Below are 22,772 nucleotides of genomic sequence, written 5' to 3'. Positions count from 1 at the left end.
GGGGCCGGTGTCCCCCCGCGCCCTGCCGGAGGGCGCTGCCGCGCCGTCCGCGCCGGGCGCCGCAGTAAGGCGGCGATCGGGGGAGCGGCGTACGGAAGCCCGGCGAGGCGAGGTGGGTCTCGGCACCCTCCTCGGTGCTGGGCGAGGCGCTGGGTCTCGGCACCCTCCTCGGTGCTGCTGTCGAGCAGCGCTTTGTCTGGCGTTTCCCCCCTTTCTCTTCTTTTTCCCTTTTTTTAAAATATAGTTGTTTTTACGTGGAAGCGTGCGGTGTTTCCTCTCTTTAAAATCCATGTGGGTTCTGTCGCCGGTAACCGGGAAGGGTCTAACACCGGATCGCACACTCTCTTACATGCTCAATCCACACAGGTGTGCACTTTCATCAGTTTTCAGCTGCACGATGTCACTGATACTTGTCCCTGGGTTAATTTTAGCTATCGCTCTAAAGCACCGCATTTCTTTTTCCACTCAAAAGCGCTTCTGTCATAACCCTTGACAATACCTCTTGTTCGAGGAGTGCGATACCATCCGGTAAAGCTTTATACATTTAACATTCCTTTTATATGTGAGTAGAATGAGTAACCGCTTTTCCTTGCCCATTTCTTTGTAGGGAGAAGCAGAACTTTTAACCGTCTTCCCACGGCATCTGACTTTTTTGAGGAGGAGGTAAGGTTAATGTCATGTAAAATTACCCTCTTTTTCTGATGTTCTACTAGTCTTGCTTCTGTAGGCGTACATTTTGGAAACTGTGGTGAGTTCATGCATACTTTCATGCATTGCAACACAATACCAGAGCTGATTAAGAAACGGTAGCAATAGGACTCTTACTATCAGGATTGTAAGTGTCTGTCAAACCGACATTCTCACTATGTTATGCCACTATTATATTCTTTGCAGTTTTAAAAGAACTGTAGATAATTCTTCAAGGTACTGAAACATTTAGTTTATAGTTCTATTGCTGTGGTTGTCACCTTTATATCAAATTTGAGACTCATTTCTTAAGGATGTCTCTATTTTCTGCTTTATTTGCACGTTGATAGCTCTACTGAATGACTAGTCACAGCAACTTTTTCCTCCGATAGAAGCATATTAAGATGTGAAAGCCTTAGACTAAGCTGCTTTGCAGGACTTTTCAGCTCTTTGATTAAAGGGAAATAAGTCTGTTTCAAGAGTCTTGTTTATGTAGTTCTATCAGTTCTATTAACAAATGTGTGGCTTGAGGATACATTTGCTGCTTCTCTTCCTTTTTACTGAAGGTACGTACATTTGGAGGTATGGATAAGTTCTTGGTATCAGGTCTTTGTCTGCTTTGCAGCTGCCAGTGAAATTATATAAGTGCAAGTTGGTATTAAAATTCTGTACTTGATATATTTTTGTCATAATTTCTTGGAAGCTAAACCGTTAATGCAATAGAAGAAACATTTACCGTTCAATTTTTACTTAACGATGGGTAGGATTTACAGGTTGGCTGTGCGCTCTTCGCTTTATTTAAATTAAGGCGTGTGAATTTAAATTCAGCTTGTATAAATAAATAATTAAAGTCACTATTTTTGTAGCCTTCAATCTGATGGGCTGGTCCTGCAAAGCTGTTTAAAATGGTCTTCGCTTACTTTAGTAGTCGGACTCCAGTAGGGTTTTTGACATGAGGGGAACTTGGATTGGAGATGACTGCACAAAATGTGGTGACCCAAAATGTAGCAATATTTGAACTTGCATATTTGTTTTTCTACGCTGGTTTCATTTGCATAATTTCATTTAGGGTGGGTAAACATATGTGGTACAGTGTAAAATAGCTTAATAAATTAGTGCATGAATGTATAATAGGGATCAGCTGTGAATATTTTCTATCCGGGAGGGGAAAAAGAGGCAGGGTGATCTTGAAAATAACAGCAAACTATATTTTAAAAGTACAACCATTGGTAGGCTCTAACTGTAAGTGGTTTGGTTGCAGGTGGCTTGTAGTGGATGGAGTTAAACTTGGGTATCTTGGATATGATACACCTTAATGTAACTAATAGCTACTTTCTGTTGAAACTTTAAAATCTAACAATCCTGCTTTTATTGCAGTCTTTAAAGATCTAATTGTTCTTGTGTGTGTCTGAGATGTAAAACTTACTGCAAGGAGAGGCAACAGATTGGTTCCGTCATAGGATTTTGTTGGGGTTTTTTTGAGAGTACTTAAAAGATTATGATGGATAATGCTGTCTTGCCAAAGAATGCCGACACAGGTGTTCATCATTATCTTAATTAAGATCCTGAGAAAATGTCATCTTTCGGCATGAATTATGAAGGGAGATGCATTAGGAGATCATTTCAACTTTTTTTTTCTTTTTACAGGGGTAGATGAGAAGGAGGCTGTTTTCTGAAAACCTTTTTGATATTTCTTTATCAGAATACCTGACCTTAGACACTTACTGAATAATTTGTTTCTCCACTTCAATTTGTGAATATATTACCAAGAGATCTGTATGTGTTGTTAAAGGGAATCCTCTTAAAAAAAGAAACCAACAAAAATAATAAATAATAATCCCCCTCCCAGATACTCTGTTCTGTTTAAAGCTGTCCCTATAAACAAAATACTGAGACTCAGAGGGCAGTGGAAATTGCTGCTGGAAACATCTGCTAAGAGATGTTTTATACAGTGTATTTAGAAGTATTAACAACTCATACTAATAATAGAGCAAAATAAATATATGTGAATATTTATCTTTCTAATAAAGCATGAAGAGAAAAAGATTTCCTTTTCTCACCTTTCCACTACCGTGGAAGTAAAACTAATTAGCGTGCAAAGAGGAGGGAGGGGCTTGTGTTTTTCTATGTTAAATCAATACATTATTAGCTGAGCAAGAGCTAACACAATGCATCTAAAATATTGGCTGAAGCATCGGCAGTAAAACTTAGGGGTGCTTTCCTGCAGATCTTACTTGTGTGAGTGTTGCTGCTGGCTTCCCTCAGATGAAGTGCTGGGAGTTACAGGGACTTCCACTTGCAGTGGAAGAGGGGCTTGTGTTTTTCTATGTTAAATCAATACATTATTAGCTGAGCAAGAGCTAACACAATGCATCTAAAATATTGGCTGAAGCATCGGCAGTAAAACTTAGGGGTGCTTTCCTGCAGATCTTACTTGTGTGAGTGTTGCTGCTGGCTTCCCTCAGATGAAGTGCTGGGAGTTACAGGGACTGCCACTTGCAGTGGAAGTGCCGGTGTCTGGTGGCTCTTAGCCTAGGTGAATGATCTCGGGAAGAGTTCTGCAAGACCCCCTTCACTTCTCTGTTGCTTCTTCTGCCTGCACTTACTTTGCCCGAGACTCTACTTGTCTACATGTTAGCACTCTCTGTGTTTGCACTCTGAGTCCGAGGTGTAAACTTGCGAACACCTAGAATAACTCTTCTTTTCTGTGTCCAGCAATTGGGTGTTAGGTAGCTTGGATAGACTTTTGTTTTTCTCAGCAAGCCTTTCTATGTAAAAACACTTTTTGTCTGCTAAAAGAAACCTGATTAACAGTCTCAGTCCTTTTTTAAATTGCATCAGCAAACCCGTTTAGTATGTGGAATAAAACCATACACAGAAGTGCAGCTGGCAAGCCTTTTAAGCACGTACTTATTGTATTGAACGTGTAACTCCAAAGATCTTGACGGTATCATGGGAGAACCTGAAACTGTATTTCAGTTTCCTTGAAGTTTCCTGTAATTAACTTAAATAGCGCGATTTGCTTGAATTTGTTGACATAATATGGACTAAGTTAAGAATGTCTTTAGGGTTTATTTTGCTTACAGTTCCGTGGGCATATGCAGAAAACAGACTCTCCTAATGGTTGACTTCTGTGGAAAAAATTAAAAACTGCTCTCTTTCATGTCTAAACAAGTTTTTCACTTAAAGCAAGCCACATCTACTGTTAGTTGGCTCCTTATTGTGAAAGAGGAGCACCTCAGTGGGAAGGATGGCTGTGGCTCCCCATGCCGTTTTATGGGACGTGCATGTGCCCATAGCTTTCTGTATGGTGGCAAATTCCCGTTTGACCGCAGGTGCGGCAGCATGGTGGGAGCTCCCGTAGCTGGAATCTGGCCACCAGCGTGGGTGTTAGAGGTGGGTGACTTCTAATAGCAGTGTCATGTTCAAAAGGGTTTGTGTTTTATCTAGTTTACTTACATCTGTTTGCAGTCCTTATGACCAGTATTTGTGAGAGCTCAGCATTACCTCTCTGAGGAGGAATGTAAAGCCAGGTAGCCTTTCTAGCCTTACACCCAAAAAATTATTTTTAACAGTTCATAATTTCTGATTTTTATTAATACTAGAGCTTTTTAGATTCTGTTCCTTAATGCGGATAACGCAGATGCAAATGATTCTTAAAGCTGTTTTCTGCAGATTAAAGTGAATGTGTTTGTAGAGCCAGAATCTTCTTTTTTTTTTTTAATATATAAATCATTGTTTGAGAAAAAAAGCAAGCCAGTCAGACCTTTCAAGGTGAATGCGGATCATCAACAGAGACTTTACTATACTAATAAACTTGTGACTGATCACTCTGCCACTCTTCCCGAAGGAGATGCATCTTCCTGAGCTCTTTTTTTTCCCCAACAGAGCAAAAACTAGCTTTTTCTTTTCATAAGCACTTCTTTTTCACGGTATTTCTCAGCATTTCTATCGCAGATCAAGAACCCAGCGTTTGCCTCTGAAATATTCTCTGCTGACATCTACAGAACTTTTCATGCCCTTCAGATTTAATTTTGTATAGAATAATGCATGGTATAATATGTAGGTCCTCTGTTTTCAATTAAGCTGTATTAGGTAACTATGCTCTTCTTTCATATCCCGTAGCAAAGTATCAATATCCAGATGGCAGTGTGCTGGGATAAAATAGCTACAGGCTTGGCTGCTACTGTAAAGCCAAGAACTAACATTTTAGCCTGTGTGATAAATAAAACCGAGGTTGCAACTCTTTGGTGTATTGGAGTTGCACTAAATAATGCTACAGTGCTGTTTATTACTGGTTTCATTGGATAATATGCAGCTATAAAACCTGCTTGAAGCTTTTATTAAGAATACTCTGTCATTATAAAAAGGTGCCTACAACTTCTTTATGATATTGATGGTGCAAAAATTACTTTGTTTGCCCTGACTTCCTGGCTGTTGTCTAGGGAGGACCTTACCCTCTCTCAGCTTCCGTAGGCATTAGATTCCATGAATGTCTCTTGGGAAGAGGACAGCTCTGTAGAGCCCAGGTTTCAAAAGTTATTTTTAAGGTATTTTTTGCTCTTTGCTTTTTTCTTAAGTTTATTTCAGTGTTTAATTTCTTGCTTCAGTTAAAATTTGGCTGATATTCTCTGTGCTACTGTGTCCCTAAGTAAAACTTAAACCGAGGTCACCCAGATAGCTGTCTGAGAGGAGGCTGCAGAATGGCTGAGAGACTTTTATACTGGCTGAGAAGGTGATGGGAAGACTTGGTAGTAGGGAAGGGACTAGGAGTCTTGAATCCTGGGCTTGTTTTCTCGTTCAGGTTCTGGCACATCCTGTGACCTAGATTTGTTCACGTAACCTCTGTGCCTCTGTTTACCTAACTGGAACTCTCTGCTTTTCTCAGAAATGTTCAGATTTAAATTGGTGTCCATACTCATATAATTTATTAGACTGTTGTGCTTTTGAGCAAAAGCAAGTTATTAATGCTATTACTGATTCATTAGCTAAATGCCATTAAATTTCTGTATTCCACAGATCTTTTGATTTCCATAGGCACCTGTTTATGGTGTGCATCTTAGAAAACGCAGAACTGAACACCATCCAGTGGGATGTGGTACTAACATACTGTCTGTGGGATTTAACAAACATGCTAGATCAATGGGTGAAGAAACCCTTGCATTGCTCAGTCTGTAATCCTTGTTTGTAAGAGAAACCTGCTGTCTAAATTAGTGACAAATACTATCTTTTTGTTCCATTACCCCGTTCTCCATATGTCCATTTTTTGCCTTTATAGAATGCAGCCAAGAGCAGAAGCAGTGAGGTCCACGATGGTGAAAATGAATCCAGCAGTCCGTCCTATCCTGTACCTGCCTGAGTACAGGAAGAGACCTCATACAAAGCCAGAATGCCTCTGGGCTTGCAGCTCTTTTTAACCATATTAAGTCCTATTCAGAGTTAATGGTAAGTAATTTGTTCTGTGTATGTTATGATTCATTAAGTAAGGCATTACAGTAGTGGCACTTCCCTTTGTGGTACTGGGTTCTGTCTCTGACAAAATTGACTACGTCAACTTTAGTCCTGTTTCTGTTAAGAAAATCATGTGGTGCAGATGACAAGCATTGTAATACGTATGCTCTTTTTTTCTTTCTTTTTTGTCTTCTCCAGATGAGCTCAGTGAGACTGGTCTAAGCAATGCCGAAGGGAAGAACAGAGTTGGAAGGCAGGGTCTATTTCAAAGCAGGATTTTTCTTCTTTCCGTAACACCCAAACATGAAGACTTTATAAACTTCATTAGGTAGAGTATTGATAATAGCGTAATATCAGTAATATTGCATGATGTAATATTGCACTGCTTTATTGTTCAGTGATCATGTGGAACTGCGTTAAATAAATGAACATTTAGTGCCTTAAATGAACATTATGAGTGAGAGCAGTAAATCGAGAAGGTGGGTACTAGAGGAAATACTACTAGCTTTTTTTAAGCCAGTGTCTTTTCTTTTTTCAGCTCTTTCTATAACCTGTAGTTCTTTTCTTTCTTGAGAAAGATGGAACGTTCAACTTCTTAACCAGGAACACTTCACAGTCCTCTTAGCTGTTACGGCATCTTAATGCTTTGTCCAGCAGAAAATAGCACTCATAGTGCTGACCCATGAACTCTCCATAAACTGTCTGTAGTGCCATAGCATGTGCTGCTCTTTCTTCTTAGGGCTTCCCTTATTGGAGAGTGGTTGCGAAATGTCTGCTGTGGCACAGCCCTCTGTGACCTCTTGCAGCCAAGGATGGAATTTGTGAATTTTTCTGTCTGGAACTTGTGGGAGCTCCCTCTTGAGCCCCATAGTTCTCCAATATTGCAAGAAAAGATCTGACAGTGCTGTCTGGGAGATGTGACTGACTTAATTATTATTAACATTTATTAAGTGCCTTACAATGGAGGGGGAGAGTCATTGCCTTTATTTTTACAAATAGGAGAACTGGCATGTAGGAAGAATGGATCTCTTCTATCTTCTGTGATTCTTGACCCACCTAATTAGGTGATCGTCACGAGAAATAACAACTTGCCTCAGGGGAATGGCACTGGGGAAAGATGCCGACACGTTCAGCATGGCACACCGCTTCTCCCTCCCAGAATTGCTTAATGCAGTAAGCAGGGTCTTTCCTCTGTGAGTGTCATTTGGTCAGTGAGGAGATTTAAAAGGGCTGATGAGCCTGAGGCTGTCTCTCTACCGGATAGCTTTGTTATAGATCTCATCCAGGGGAAAAAGTGAGGTACTGCAACTAATTTCTAGGAGCTACTCTTGTTTTTAGCGATTACTCACCCTCTGCCTCCTCCCGCTTCCTTTCACAATAGAGTGGCCTTTCCCCAGGATAAGCTGATTCACTTCACGGCTGGTATTTGCAGTTTTCCTGCACTTAGCTAGCCTCTAGGCGGTAACTGTTTCTTCTGGGCTAAGACTTTAGTTTCTTTTTATAATAGTTTATTTTGCTAAGAAAGAGAATCTGTCCAGCTGCTACAAACAATAGTGGTTTTGATGTGTATCAATCAAGAGTTAGAGATGTGTGTTTTCCATGTAGAAGATAGACATTTAAAGCCTGCTTTAAAGGAAGGCAAACCTTGGAGAGGTTTACTTAGATGTACAATGTGCCCTATTCTTTCATTTTTAAAAACAGTATTAAGGTTTTGTTTGGGTTTTTTTTTTTTTTTGCAAGTACAATATGCCCTATTCTTTCATTTTTAAAAACAGTATTAAGGTTTTGTTTGGGTTTTTTTTTTTTTTGCAAGAAAAGAGAAAATAATTTCATCTTTTTGATTGCATTTTTTTTCTTAGTCTCACAGTTGTGAGATAAATATTCAGAAATATGAGTTGGTAAGGTTAATGTGATGAAAATGAATATGTGATAACGGGCTCTGCACATTAAAGATTAAGAGCTCAAATTATGGACTCCAGAGTGAAACACTCCATAAGCATTTGCGAATTTTGTTTGCGCAAGGAATGCGGGCTTAGGCCCACGGTTGCAGTTGCACAATTCCATCCTGTCTGCTGCTTTTTTGTCTTGACTGATCTGCATAGAAGTCTCTCGAACACTGTAGTGTCAGGGTGAAAATGTAGTCTGGGGTGAGATGGGGGGGACAAATGAGGAAATAATTTCAGTCCAAGCATTAGTGTTACTCTATAAAAATAGATTAGTTTTACACAAATGATTCACATTTACAAAGATCAGTTTATAGCATTTTGACTGCACAGTAGTTAATTCTTTATGTATAAATTGATCCTTTATACAAATGTAATTCCATATACAACAGTTAATCTCTTTGAGTGCAAGTTGAAAATATATTATCAATTAATTTATGTAGGTTATGACTTTCTTTCCCCTGTACTCTGCAGTGGTTACCTACACTAAAGTTGAGTCGGTGTGTGCTTAATGAAAATTAGATGTGAAATGTAATATGTAGAGGACAAAGCAGCATTGAAATCCTTATTGCTCTTAAAAAGACAAAGGTACCCCAGACAATTCTCCTTTCTTAATCTCTTGAGAATTTGATGCATAATTCTGTTATGAGCTATTTGGAGTGAATGAAATTGAAATATTTTCAGAAATAGTATTAGTACTAGATATTATTGCTCACCTTTTGTGAAGCCTAGTTTTGTTTTAAAATGCTTTGCGTTCTGAGAGGCTAATGATAGACAATCTTCCATTGAGAAAGAAAAGCATCTTGGACTTCTGTGGAGAGACAAGCCTAGCTGTTATAGCTGTGAAATTTGCTAATGTTGCAACCATTTAAATAAAGTGTTTGTTTACATAACAGCAATGGCATTTCTCCTCCTCTTCCTTGCGGTTTTGTCCAACTAGATGTTATGAGTGGCAGTTGCAGTGACTGCTAAGTGTTTAAATGATGACATCATTATGTGAAGTGATTTTGAAATGAGAGATTCCAGCCAAGAATTACATCTGCTCTCATCTCCTTCAAATCATACTCTCTGGCTGTGCAGATTATGATTGATTTGTTTGTGACAGATTGCAGGAAACAGCCATTGATTTTTCAATATTTTACCTGAAAATTATTTACAGTTGTAACCAAGGGGAGGTATTTCCATGGGCTGTCAGCCCCTGAAAGACTGGGATAATATTCTCTGCTCCCTGACAAGACAAATTACCCGTAATGAGTGCAGTAGCTGAAGGGTATACTTTTATTTTAAAATATGTCAATAACCCCAGTGACTAAACGAATATTGATTCAGCATAATGAAGCCTGAGTAATGTGAAAATGAGCTCTTCAAGGAGCATGGTAAAGACTTTCTTTTTTAGCTTGTAGCAAGAAGCTTTTCATTCTTTACTGTTAGGTAGTTGAAATGTGCAGTCTTAAGCAAGTCATCCTTAAACAGTAGTAATATGTGGAATAATGTAACAAAAGAACTTGGGTTTTTTTCTGTTTTTTTTTAATTTTTTTTCCCAAGTTCTTTTTCTTCAATGTGTTTCAGCAGATCAGACATTTAAAGAGAAAAATGCAAGTTATCCAGGGCAGAGATAGAATTGCTGTTGGTGTTAATGTCTCTTGCAATAATATTCTTCAGCCAGCCTAATGGCATTTTTAAAGTGGATTCTGCATATATGGGCATGGAAATGTATCTAAATAAACTGTAGATTTAATTTCATATTACTGACTTCTTGGACATATTGATGTGTGTTCTATGTGATCGGTCTAATATTCTTGTCCTTTAACAATTTAGAATAGCTGGTTTATGAGAACCTAGCTATACTGTGTTATAAAACTTAGTTACCGTAGCACACATTTTTCTTTCCGGTGCCTTGTAACACTGCATGTTTCTTACCAAATGAGAATTTTCAAGTAGTAATTCATTTAAATTACGGTAATTTATGCAGTGCCATAGGTGTGGTGTGGAAAAGCATCAATTAGATTAATATGGATGTACTTCAATTGTTCGGGGTAAGGATTAGATTAAAGACCATGTTGAGGTACAATTTTTTTAACATTAAAAATATCGAACGCTGAAAAAAATTATCATCTGAAAGGATCAATTTGTCATTTGTATTCGAGGGCATTGTACAACATTAGGAAGGCTCTGCAAGAGCACTGGGTATAAATAGCTGTGTAATCCAGACATGGGCAAAAAGGTATTTTCTTGAGGTGTTTGTGTATAATGTGTCAATTATGAAATAATGTCATAGCCAGAAGCATTTAGTGAGCATGTTTGGGCACGAAGATGACTTTCCTTATTTTCTGAGGACTGACTTCAATTGCATCCAACTAGCTTGTGAAAATCTTCAGAAGGATGTTTTCCTATCAGCACACAGGTGATTTTTCCAAATGTCATTCCTTTAGCACAGCTAGAAAGTATTTCAGGAGGCACTTGAGAACCTGTGGCATTGAGAGTTAAATGGCAACGCTGGAATGTGAGATAGGTTCCTCTTCTTGATTTGTTAATTTTCAGAAAAATGTGATGTACATTTGAGCAGATTACAACTGTAAATAATTGTGGTTTTGAGAGAGTTTGTGCGTAACACCTGGGATTCGCAAAATATTGGAGAATCATTAATGGTGAGGGAGTAATAACCTCAAATATATAGCAGTAACAACAGGAGAATTTGGGGCTCTTGAAAATTAAGGTTCAACTGGTAACATTTAACTGCTCGGTGGTATTTCACACATCCCAAGTTCTCTGCCTGTTCTCTTTGTTTCGGTACCTTTTTGTTTCTTTGGCCAACAGCAGGAGATGGGAAGGGAAGGTCCTCTTTCAGTAGCTTTCCCACAGTAGCGAGGAAGAGGGAGACTGTTCAGGGCTGGGTGCCAGTTCTGATGCAGACTGAAGGGCAAATAAATGTTTGTTTTAACTACATCTCCTTTTCCTGAATAACGCTGTATGAGCTCAGTGGTACCAAACCGAACAAAAGCGGGTACTGCTGGAGGTACTGCTGACAGCGAAACCAAAGTGGGCTCTGCTTGCAAGCCATTGGCTTGTTTCACTTGCACGACGGGTAACATCTCTTGCTTTGCTGCCTTTCCCAAAGACGAGTTTGCTTATTAAATACCGGCCTGCCTGGCATTCTGGTTCAGGCCTGAACTGTGTTCTTGGCACTAATGGCAAATGGTGCATTCTCGGCTGCGGGAAGCTGATGAATGGCTTGCAAGCTTTGTGGGTGATACCAGAGCTTTGTGGTGATGGTACCTTGGAAGCTCTTAACTTTATTCACACATCTCCTTTTAGTGTTAGAACTGCTACAATTGCTAGTCCACTTTCAGGTGACTATGGAGGAGAAAAAAAACCCAGAACAAACACAACCCCAAATCATTAATCAGTTAAAAGTTCTTGCGGCATTCAGGATCTCCTAGGAGCAGAACATAAACCCAATTGCTGTTCAGTTAGGTAAAAGTAAAAGCAGAAAACACTGTGAAATGAAGGTCACGGGTAAGAACAGAGCGATCTCCTTTGTGGCGGAGAAGAGGCTGTTGGTAAATCATGAAGGGCTAATATTTAGGGGTCATATGTCCCTCGACACCTGGGGACTTGCAAATTTTGACGCATTTCAGTTCATTTCAGGCCTGACATGAAGACACTGTTGCAGTATGTGCTTGTAGTGGGAAGGTGGTGCAATGTTAATGGTGTGGGTGTTTTTGTGTTGTGAACAGTTCAGATCTCTATACCTATCTAACTGTCAGATTCCAGTATGAATAAGGTGGCAATCAAAACCAACGTTTGTTTGGTTTTCTTTTTTCTGTTTTCCTATTTATTCCGCCTCTGTGTTCTCTGCTCTACAGATAAACTATGAACTTTTTTTAGTTGATGGAAGGGGTGTGGGAGGGGAGGGCGTCCTAGGAGCAGAACATAAACCCAATTGCTGTTCAGTTAGGTAAAAGTAAAAGCAGAAAACACTGTGAAATGAAGGTCACGGGTAAGAACAGAGCGATCTCCTTTGTGGCGGAGAAGAGGCTGTTGGTAAATCATGAAGGGCTAATATTTAGGGGTCATATGTCCCTCGACACCTGGGGACTTGCAAATTTTGACGCATTTCAGTTCATTTCAGGCCTGACATGAAGACACTGTTGCAGTATGTGCTTGTAGTGGGAAGGTGGTGCAATGTTAATGGTGTGGGTGTTTTTGTGTTGTGAACAGTTCAGATCTCTATACCTATCTAACTGTCAGATTCCAGTATGAATAAGGTGGCAATCAAAACCAACGTTTGTTTGGTTTTCTTTTTTCTGTTTTCCTATTTATTCCGCCTCTGTGTTCTCTGCTCTACAGATAAACTATGAACTTTTTTTAGTTGATGGAAGGGGTGTGGGAGGGGGGAGGTCGTGTAAATGTAGGTGATGGAAATCATGCTTACTGGCTAAGCCTTCCCCCCCCTCAATTTGTTTGTTTGAAATCTAAGAACTAATATGTGGTGGGACCTGGATCAGAGCAGTCCACAAGTGGGCAGACAGCACTATGTAGAATTTGCTAATCTAAATGCCATGGTTGAACCCAATTCTTTGTGCCCTAAATGACACATGTTGAAGTTGTTGTTTCTTTCTTTTTTAATTTATGAACAAATAATTGCTTTTATCAAAAGCAATTCCATATATGCAGAATATTCACATTTTCTTGGAATGACCATATTATGTATTAAAAACTTTCACTAACTTGAGTGCTGATAGTATTGCAGAGTCTTCGGTATGGCGGCATATGGTTTATGGTGAGCTGTTAGAGGGAGATAGCCCTAAAAAAATATGAGGAGGATCCAAGATGCTTTGAGAGTCTTGCCTAACTGCAATGGTTAAAAAGGCATGGCTGACTTAATGCATGAGTGTTGAAATCTGTGTCTGGAATTATGGAGACAAGTTGAGAAACATGAACTGAATTGATTGTTGATTATTTCCCTTTGTAAATGCTGGGAAAAGATGTGTTATGCTTTGCTGTGGCCTTTAAGGAGGGTCCACAGCGTCCTTTTTTTGTTTTGTCTTGTTAACTTATCTTTTAATATGAAGTGTCATTCCCAAAATGAAGTAATGTCCTTGGGCTGGTGGCAACAGCTGGAGTTGCAGAATTCATAAATAATTCAGAGAGGGATAAAGGGTAGGGGATTTTTTTTGTCATTTGAATCTTTATTATGTGCACACATTTCATTTTCGATATGGCATCATTTGAATTCATTCGGTATGATGATTGCACTGACCTGTCATATTTATTTTGATGTCCCTTCGAAGGACCATATGCTCCGTCCTCGGCATGAAAAAGGATGCAAGTTGCTAACTGAAAAGGCAGCTACGTTCCTGTAGGGATGAAGACCCTCGTTTCCCATTGTCGTGTCAGTAGATGTACAGCTGCAGTGCAGTAGAAGAAAGTGTAGTTGTTACGTCAGTGCAGTGCCTAAATGGCAGTGTAGTCTAGCGAAAGGTGGAAAAAAGGGCAAAACCCAGTGTAGTCTAGCGAAAGGTGGAAAAAAGGCCAAAACCCGTTTGCATCAAGGTGTTGTATGGCATTAAAAACTCAGCTGTCACTGAGGGCCAGTTGGTGTGAAGAACCTGGCATGTGGAAGATGGAGAAGATTAAAGCCAGTTAGAAATCTGCCAACGTGGAGGTGTGCCATGGTAGCTTTAATGTGGGAATACAGTTAATTACTTTGTATGTTGGAAGTGGGGTTGCCATGCACACAGCCTTCCACGGATGCACGGCAGTTAGTCTGGTTATGCAAGGCTCAGGTCTTTTTCTTTGACCAATCCATGCCCTCCTTTCCTCTTAAAGAAGCCGCTTGCTTAGCCAAACAAAAATCTTGGATAATGGTTTTTGGGAAAGTGTGCAGTTGTAGTTTTTCCTCTTCGCTAATTCTGTTGTAACCATTGCACCTGGTCCTTCACTTATTTCAGTGGTATGTTTCCGTGAACAAGTGGTGTATTTTCCAGAAGTTACAGAGAAGTCTACCAGTTTCAAGTTCAACCATGTCCCATAAATAATGAACTGCGTGATAATGAGTAATGTCTGATTCCTACTGGCGAATGCACTGGCTGGTGTTAGCAATTCATAGTTGGTGGATAACAGGACCTTGTGGATGTTACCTTTGTATGCACTGCTAACGTGATAGGATGCAACCACTACGGTATTCTCATGGTGTAAGGTGTAATTGCAGCAGCGAGTGGTGATTTGTATGAAGTTGATGGTCCATTGTGCTCATGCCAGTGGCAGAAGGAAGGCAATTAAGTGCAATACAATAACTAGAAGCTATGAATGCGAATGATAACTGTATGCAAAATTGTTTCTTTTCTAGATCCTGCCATCAATGACTGAGCCTCCTTGAAATCTTCTTATCAGTTACTGCCAAGATGAGAAGGATAACAGGAAGGAGGAGTGCTTAAGTGGTTTTAATGACGGTTAATTTCATCTATTTATCAAATGACAGGTTGTTTTTTCCTCAAAACTCGATTGTCATGACAAGATGCTTTTGGAAGTCATCTTTGTAAAATAAAACTGACAATTTTTAGGCTACAAAGAGCTATTGTATCTTTCTATACAATGTTGTCATTATGGTAAACCACTGGAAGGTCTTTATTTTTGAAGTAATTTAACTTGCATACTTCATTAATTTATTTGAATGTCTGTTGAATGCCATGTGAAAAGTTTCTTGCCAGAGTTCTTTTATTCAATGGAATAGTTATTCTTACAATGCTCAATTTATTATTGTCTAAATTACTGTTGCCTTAGCCTCCTGTAAAAATGTTTCTTTTTAGTAATTCTTAAATAAGGAATGAATGAGGTTTTGTCCCCTTCGTGTTTTGATCGGTGTATTTTTCCTTTCAGTGAAAGCATCTTCAGTTTTCAGAATGACACTGTTGCAAAGAAAGGTCCTTTTGCTTTTTTTGCCTTTTTTTTCCCCAACAGAAAATGTCTTTTGTGCAATGATTTTTTTAATATGTACACTGCCAAGACGCAATTACTGGAAGGAGAGACAGAAGCTGTTGGGAATGTCATGTTATGCCAAATTAAGAATTATTAGCTCTTACTTTCTCTGCAATCTCTTCGACTAGAACTCGACCTATTGCGTCTGGCTTATACTTTGACTCTAGTGGAACTAATGCGTCCTTGGAGTAGCATTTTAGAGTAACTTCAGATTCATATTTTTTTCACAAGTCTGCTTTAAACTGCTGGGATTAACTTCAGAGAAGGCAAGAGATACAGCCTCCTTTTGTCAGCAGCTGTGCTGGTTAAGGAAGGAGGCTTCATGCACACTTGCTTGCTCACTCTCTCCCGGAGGTTATCGCCCTTGCTAGGGAAGCAAGCTGAACTGTTTCCCTGAGCCCACCCAGACTTACTTCAGCCAAAGTTAACCATGTTATCAAATACTAGTTAACTAGCACCCTGGGTCATTTTGATGAAGGGGCAGGGAATGCACAGACCAGCTGCACAGGCAGTGTATCTGGGAGGGTGGTGTGTTGACAAGCGGGTTGTTGAGGAGCTGGTGGTGGTGTAGTCTTTTCAGCAGGTGCAGTTACATCTCTAAGATGTGGTAAAAATTGGACGTGTTAGAAAGCTGTGCAGTTCTGTTATGTATAATATTCACATTTCTGGGACATACTGGATAATATAAAATAAACCTGTGCTCTTTGACTTAGTCCTTGTGCGTGCCAGTGTGAGTGGAGAGAGATGGTGTGAGTGTGTGTAGGTGACAGGACACCGATTTCAGGAAAATGTATCTGGTCAAGGTGCGTGAATGGTACAAATGTTTCCATTGTCTAGAGAACACACTGTTGTGCTGTACTCATCAAAGAGGCTGCCTCAACCAACACGTGTCTCAGGAGAACTGTTTTTGACACGAGCTGCCTTTAGCGAAGAGGGGAGAACACCTCCAGCAGGAGAGGCCACCCCATCCGCTGCTGCTTCTCTGTCCGATGTTGCATCAGTAGATGCTGGAGTCTGGTGAGGCATCCAAGCTCTTGATGCTCCCTGTGCCAAAATTAGAACAGTATGGATGATCTCTAGTACTGGAAGGCATACTGAGTAAAAACAGTCCACTAAACAGCTCCTTCAACACTGACCCTTCTTGCGAGAAGGCTGTGGAGTGTAGGTGCCGTCCCACAGACGGCTTGGGCATACAAAGAACTAAGAGGCTTTCTGATCCATCAGAAACCTGAGGGCAGCAACGCTGCTTGCGTCTCCTCTTGGGGCACCGCTAGGTGAAAATAACTCGGTTCAGTCACGGAAAGGACTGAACCTCCAGTTCAGCTGGCGTTGCATCCGATATGTTTTAACTGAGGAAGTATGCACTGGCCTCTTACGTGCCATATGTAAGGGAGGAAAATAATGTACTACGTCTAGAAAGCAACTGGTGTGTAAGGGGAAGGTGCTGCTTTGCAGGCAAAGAACCACCTCCCCTAGCTGGTTTATCCGCAGCAGCACTACCATCACAGTGCCTTCAGACCGGAGCCCGCATCTGCTGTTCCCTGAACCGTGGGTCTGAAAGACAGTGACATGAAGAGACGAGGCATGGCGGGTCTTAGGACTAAGGCTTATAAAGAGATTTGGGAACGTGCACAAACTTCGAAGCCGCTACTATTTTAAAATTACAGGTAAAAAAGAAGTAGATATGATATGACAGAGTGTGAAACCTACTGCTTTTCTGCCAAGTTTTGAGTTAACTTGGCTATGTACTGCTGTGTGTTGACAAAATGTTGGACTCTTCAGTCAAACTCTTTCTTACCCTTGTTAGCCTATACTTGCAGTGTAGTGCTTGGTGCGTGCATAGTTCAAGGAGGCAAAGCGCCAACCACATAGTTTCCAAAATCCTCAACTTGCCCCCAATCCAATCTCCGCAGCTCTACGGTGAAGGTGGGTGCGGCTCCAGGTATGAGAGCTGTGCCGTCAGCCACGGCTGAGCTCTCCCCATCTGTGCCGAGTTCAGAAGTGATGTACCTCCTCCAAAGGACTGTCAAATGTCTCCCCTGACCGTGAGCTGAGGGGAAATGACCCTCCACAGCTCTTTGAGACAGCCCATAATTCATATAATTCTTTTATCTTAATACGGACTATTGTAGTACCGAGGTTAAAATATTTAACGAAATGCTTGTGATTGCCTAATAGTTTTTTTGCCTGCGTAAGTGGTAATACATAGTTAAACTAGTATTGCAAAATAACATATGTCTTATGTACAGCACTGTCATGGATATGTTGTGCCAATGAGTAAAATTTTACGTCCAAGCACTTAAAATGATCAAATGCTATAGTTAAGACTGTCATACTGTTTATGTAGCGCTAAAAAGAAAACAAAATACAATTTCAGAGCAGACAGATTTTTTTCTTATAAACACTCCAAATAATAGGTTGGTTTCAACTAGACTTCCTGACTCTTCGGTGATTGCCGCATTCGGTATGAATCTATCAGGATCCCACGCATAATCATGTGTTTATTATTATAAACACATGATTTCTATGTATGTTCTCCACAAATATGTTGGACAAAACATAGTTTACCTTCTTAACTGGTACTATATGGTTACTTTCTAATTCCTTTAACTTCAGTTCAAACTTGGTTGAATAAAACGTGCATTCCTGTAAACAATCTTTACATCTGTAATGTGACAAGTTGATTTTATATGACTGTTTTCATACTCCAGACGTAGCAAAACATTTTCAAGGCAGTATGTGTTGACAATATACAGAGATAAAAATCAGTTAATGACAAACTCTAAGGTGCAAACTTTTAATAAGAGCAATGAATCATTAGAAATTATTAGAAAGGGAATAGCAGATTTTCTGTCTTTTGAATGAAGAAGAAATGTTTTTATAGAGGTATATGCTTGAACAAATGGCTGGGTGGGGTAGAAGAATTCCTCACGGGCTTCTGTGGCTTTTGCTACACCTGGGGTCAGACTGGGTCCTTTTGGCTTGGAAGGGAAGGAGGCATCTTGGGGTAACAAGTATCTTCACAGCATAGCAGCTTCCGCTGAAAAGTTACTCAAAGTTACTTACACTTCTCTTTAAAAAAAGATCTGGGGGGGGGTCGTCGCTTAACTACGTTGGCAAGGTTCCTGTCTCCTAACACTGTGCCTTTTCCAAAGATCCTCTTTCACCTGACGGCTTGGTTCTGCAGTGTTACGTTTCATTGGCTTTAGGTGGGTTTCTTCGTTCATCCATCCTTCTCCCCCCCCCCCCCCCCGCCACATTAATCAAACAGCACATGAACCTTTTTTTTTTTTCAGAGCAAATGTCTTCTACAAAGTGTATACTTCTACAAAGTGTAACGTTGCCTTGCTGCTAGAAATAATTATTAGGTTTAAAATAATCTGACAGCATCCTGCTGTGTATAAATTAGGTTTGTTCTCTATTAAGATTAGTTAGCTGGCACCCATTCACTAGCACGTTACAAAAAAATGATCGCAAGTTGATTGCATCCGGTTATCTGCCTTTTTTCTTTTTAATGGGCTTTTTGTTGCTGTGCTGTCACCAAGGTTGAAATAAATGTGTGCGAGTCGTACGTTTCCAAGTTCCTTACAGCCTGGGGAGATGATGTTGGCTCTCCTGTACCATGAAAAGACTTGGAGGCATAAGCGTTTGGAGAAGGGGAGAGGTTGTCTGCACTTAGATTTCTGAATCTTGTGCACCTTTGGTTTTGGCTAATGGGGATATTTTCTGCTCTATGGCAAGCAGTATGTTACCACTGAAGTCCAAAATGCCAGGTATAATTAGCTCATGTGTTTAAATAGGTGGTGTTATTTTTTAACTTGTATGTACTAGCCTGTTTTCATGCAGAAGTACATATTTTACCTGGGAAGAACGCTGTGTGAATCAGAAAAAGCAGAAAAATTATTTAAAGTTACGTGCTAGCGTTTAAGATTTTAGAAATAACCATGAGGTCTTTATTTCTGTGTTTACAATTGATTAGGGTTAGAATTTTAAAAGCTTAATGCTGACTATAAGTGCTTTACAGTCAGTCACTGAGAATTATGGGCTTGGCATGACTCACATTTTTGTCTTTCAGTATATCCATTATTGTTAGATGCTGAGTAGTCATTGCACATAGATGACTGATTTTGGGGGGTATTTTACATTTTTACATGTTCGGAAAAAGACTTCATTGGAGCAGCTGCTGGGTGAGTGGGGTAATTAAAGAACTGTACTGCTTTTATTGAAGTTGACACATGCTGCACATTCCTTAAAACTCAGTATGTGAGCAGAACGTTTCCAGGATTTATTGAAGTCAGACACCTAGAGATACTGGGGAGCTTTTAATAGTAGTAAAGATAACTTCAAGTTTTACACCGTTACATAAATCTGTCTTTAAGAAGAGAGCTATTATTGCAATACATTGCTCGTGTTCTTCACAGTTTGTGCGTGTGTGTGTGTGTTATGTATGCACACACACACCTACGCACAAATGCTTAAGACCTGAGCACTTTTATTTGACAGTGATTGTATATTCTATTTAGTACTTACTCGGAAAAAAATAGTGTTGTAATGCTGACTGAGAATCTTAATTTGCTTGGTGCCAAAAGAAATCTGCAGTTTATTGATTTTCTTTTTTTCATTTTTTTTCTTTAACTGAAATGCAATCCTGCTTAGTTTGAATTGCAGCTCTTAGTGTGCGAGTGTCTTGGTGTAGCAAGTAAGGAATCTTACTTAACGTAAACTGAGGCTTGGTTTCATTTTAACTAGTATGGTGAGTGCAATGTCCCGCATGCGTAATGCTTTGCAAGTTGTGAAAAAATAGACTTGTAATTACAACACACGGTGCCAAACACGTTATACATGAATGTCCCCAGAAAGTCTATTGAACAGATATAATTGCCAATATTGTAATTTTTAGTGATCTTCTAGATACGATCTTCTTTTTCTTTTCCTTTCCTTTCTTTTTCCAGTGTATTGGAACAATTTTACGTCCGTTTGAGCATGTTCAGTTAGTTTGCCTGTCCTATTAACAGTTCATGTCTTTAAAGCATCTTTGATATTCCGTTTTTAAAGTTATAATTATGCATTTCAGGCAGAGTTAACAAACACGCAAGTTTCAAGATCAGAACATTTTTTAAACCTCACTTTACAGGTATTTTGTTTACATGGCCCGTGGTGCGGAGAACTCTGCCAAGTACGCTCCGCTCCCGTGGGTTTCAATGAGAAGCGAGCGCTCTCAGCTGCACGCAGCTTAGCACACAGCAGTGTCGGTGTCCGTGCTCGGTATAGATACAGGCACAAGGTACTTTCCTGAAAGAGGGGGCAGTCTTGGAAAATACCAGAGGGACAGATTCTTCTTTTGAGTGACCGACCCCAGAGCCTGACCAACACTATCAGAAACAGCCCCACCTCTTTCAAACACAAGCGGTGCCAAGCGCACGGAGGTTGAGCAGGTTCATGGCCCTGCGGGGCGGGGAGCGGCGGTGGCGGCCGTGGCGGCCGTGGCAGAGGCAGCCCGCGGATGAGCGGGGTGAGGAACCAGGCAAGGTACTGGAAATGTGCCGTTTCTTCTTTTGTGGATGCTTCCAGTTTACAGTGCTGCCGTCTCCGTTACCCTGCTGAGAGAGAAAGTCTCAATACAGTAGCACAGTGGCTGGAGGTGCCTTTCCCAAAATCTTCTTTTTAAATAGCAGTAATTAAGTCACAGGCAACTTTCACCTGGAAAGCCTGTGGTACCAGCGTACGTTAGTATCACATTTTTGCTTCCTGAAATGCTTTGTCAGTGTTAAAGTCTTAGTAGTACGCTCTGGACTGGCTGTTAATCTATCATCCATATTTTGTATGATTTCAGAGCAGAATGTTGCCCTTACTGTTGAATTATTTGGCTAAAACCATCAAACTTTCACCTGTGTATTTTGGGACGTTTAAACCTTAAGCACTTTTCAAGCAATACGTTTGACTTACTATTATTGCACACTATAAAATAAAACACACCATTAAAATACATGCTGAAAGAACTTCATTCATCAGCTACAAATTAAAATGTGGAAAAAGTATTTTCAAAATTTTAGGGTTTTTGCTAATTCTTCCCAGTTGATTTTGCATTATTTTTAATGTGGGATGTGGAAAAGAAGAGGTTAGTTTCCCTTACCAGGATACATAAGGTGCTGTTGTGTATTCGTGTTCTAAACTTCTAGGACTGTATAAAAGGAAAATATACTTTTTAATTTTAGCATCGTGTTAGGTATGCAGTAGAAGTTAGTTTTATGCCTGGATGTCTGCGTGAGCAGGCTAGGTATTTTTAACTGTCCATGTATTCCAACAAACTCATCTTACGGGCAAATCTTTTCATATTGGGTTCTGGAAGTTGAAGACGAAAAATTGGTTTCTAAACTACTTGTGTGTTTTAATATTGCAAGTCAATTCCCATGTGTTAAAGTGTAAACTGCTAACTAATCCATGGGAGTTTATGCAGGAGAAAGTCATTTAATTAACACTTTTAATTTCAGCTGTGAAAGAAGGTGAAAATGAGGTCTGAAGAATGGAGAGAGGCTTTGTTTTTCATCGCTGAAGACTCGCCGCACTGTAAGTCTGCTGATGCTCGTGTACGTAGCCCATCTCCCGCCTGCTAATTAGGCCTCTCCCATGTGCTCTCTAGAAATGTGCTGGAGAAGTTTTTTCAAAAAAACACCACGCTGTCATAGATAAGGAAACGGTATGGTATGTAACTATTATACACCGCTCGTTTGGCAGACTATAATTTAATAGAACAACAATGATCAGACTAGTATATCAGTTAATTTTCAAAACATTTTATTCCACACAAATTAGCTCAGGTCCTGGAGGGCAAAATGACAAGAGGTTACTAGTACACTATGTATTTAATTAATTGAAAAATGCTCAAATTGCTTTTACAGTTGTTATTAAAAAGTAGAATCAGTGTTGCCAGTGCTCAACCATAATTAGAACTCCGGGGAATTAAATATTTAGCATTAGTAATGTAACAGCACTTAGGACACAAATTTCTATTTTTGTAATGAAAGCAATACAGTGTAAGTGCAAATGGCTGAAACGACAGCTGTGACAAGCGAACCAGCCTGGGATATTTCAATAAGACACCTCGTCGGACAGCAAGTCTTACCGCATTACTCGTTTGTAAGAGATCCGCGAGTTTAAATCCCAATAGCCAGGCATTACCCCCAGTATTTAGATTTCTAATTGCTCACAGGATGAACCGTCGGGCAAATGTCACGCCGTCAGTGGGGGAAGTGTGCGGTGTTTTCCCAAACAACGCCGCAGAGGTGCGTGCCTTTGTCAGCGCGGGCAGGGGCTGGGGGGGAGGCAGGTCCCGGGGCTGCGGAGGGAGGAAAAGAGATCTTGTTTGTTTTAAGTTTAATTACGTTTTAAGCATAAGTGCTTTCAGTGATACAACACGAAAAGTCGGATATTGGGCTCTAATGAGCTGTAGTGGTAGATGGCTGGAAACCCCGAGGGATTCATTCACTAAATTAACTGGATAAAAGTACTTGGTTTGGGCACAGTAGGATGGCTGAGCTGTGCTCAAAAACTCCCTTTCAGAGCTGTCTCTCATTCCTGTTTTCGTTCTAAACAGGCCGTGTAGCGACTTCCACAGCCGCCTGCTGCAACTGTTCAGCTTGTCAGAAGGTATTACATTACCAGCTAATAAGTAATAAAGCATATTTGACTTCGTTTCTCTTGTTTTGGTTT

At 40.1% G+C, this 22,772-nt stretch overlaps 1 long non-coding RNA gene across 1 annotated transcript; it reads left to right on the top strand.

The window, feature by feature from the left end:
• The first annotated feature begins 605 nt into the window (after positions 1-605).
• On the top strand, positions 606-15,765 carry LOC103896820. Its single transcript, XR_657436.1, has 4 exons — positions 606-663; positions 5,966-6,132; positions 6,337-6,466; positions 14,434-15,765. It is a non-coding gene; the product is annotated as an uncharacterized LOC103896820 (long non-coding RNA).
• The last annotated feature ends 7,007 nt before the right edge of the window (positions 15,766-22,772 follow it).

The sequence above is a fragment of the Aptenodytes forsteri genome, unplaced genomic scaffold (assembly GCF_000699145.1).
Source record: "Aptenodytes forsteri isolate BGI_AS27 unplaced genomic scaffold, ASM69914v1 Scaffold33, whole genome shotgun sequence".
Taxonomy (NCBI): Eukaryota; Metazoa; Chordata; class Aves; order Sphenisciformes; family Spheniscidae; genus Aptenodytes; species Aptenodytes forsteri.
Note: the sequence above shows the minus strand (reverse complement) of the source record. Positions and strands in the feature narration are given on the sequence as shown.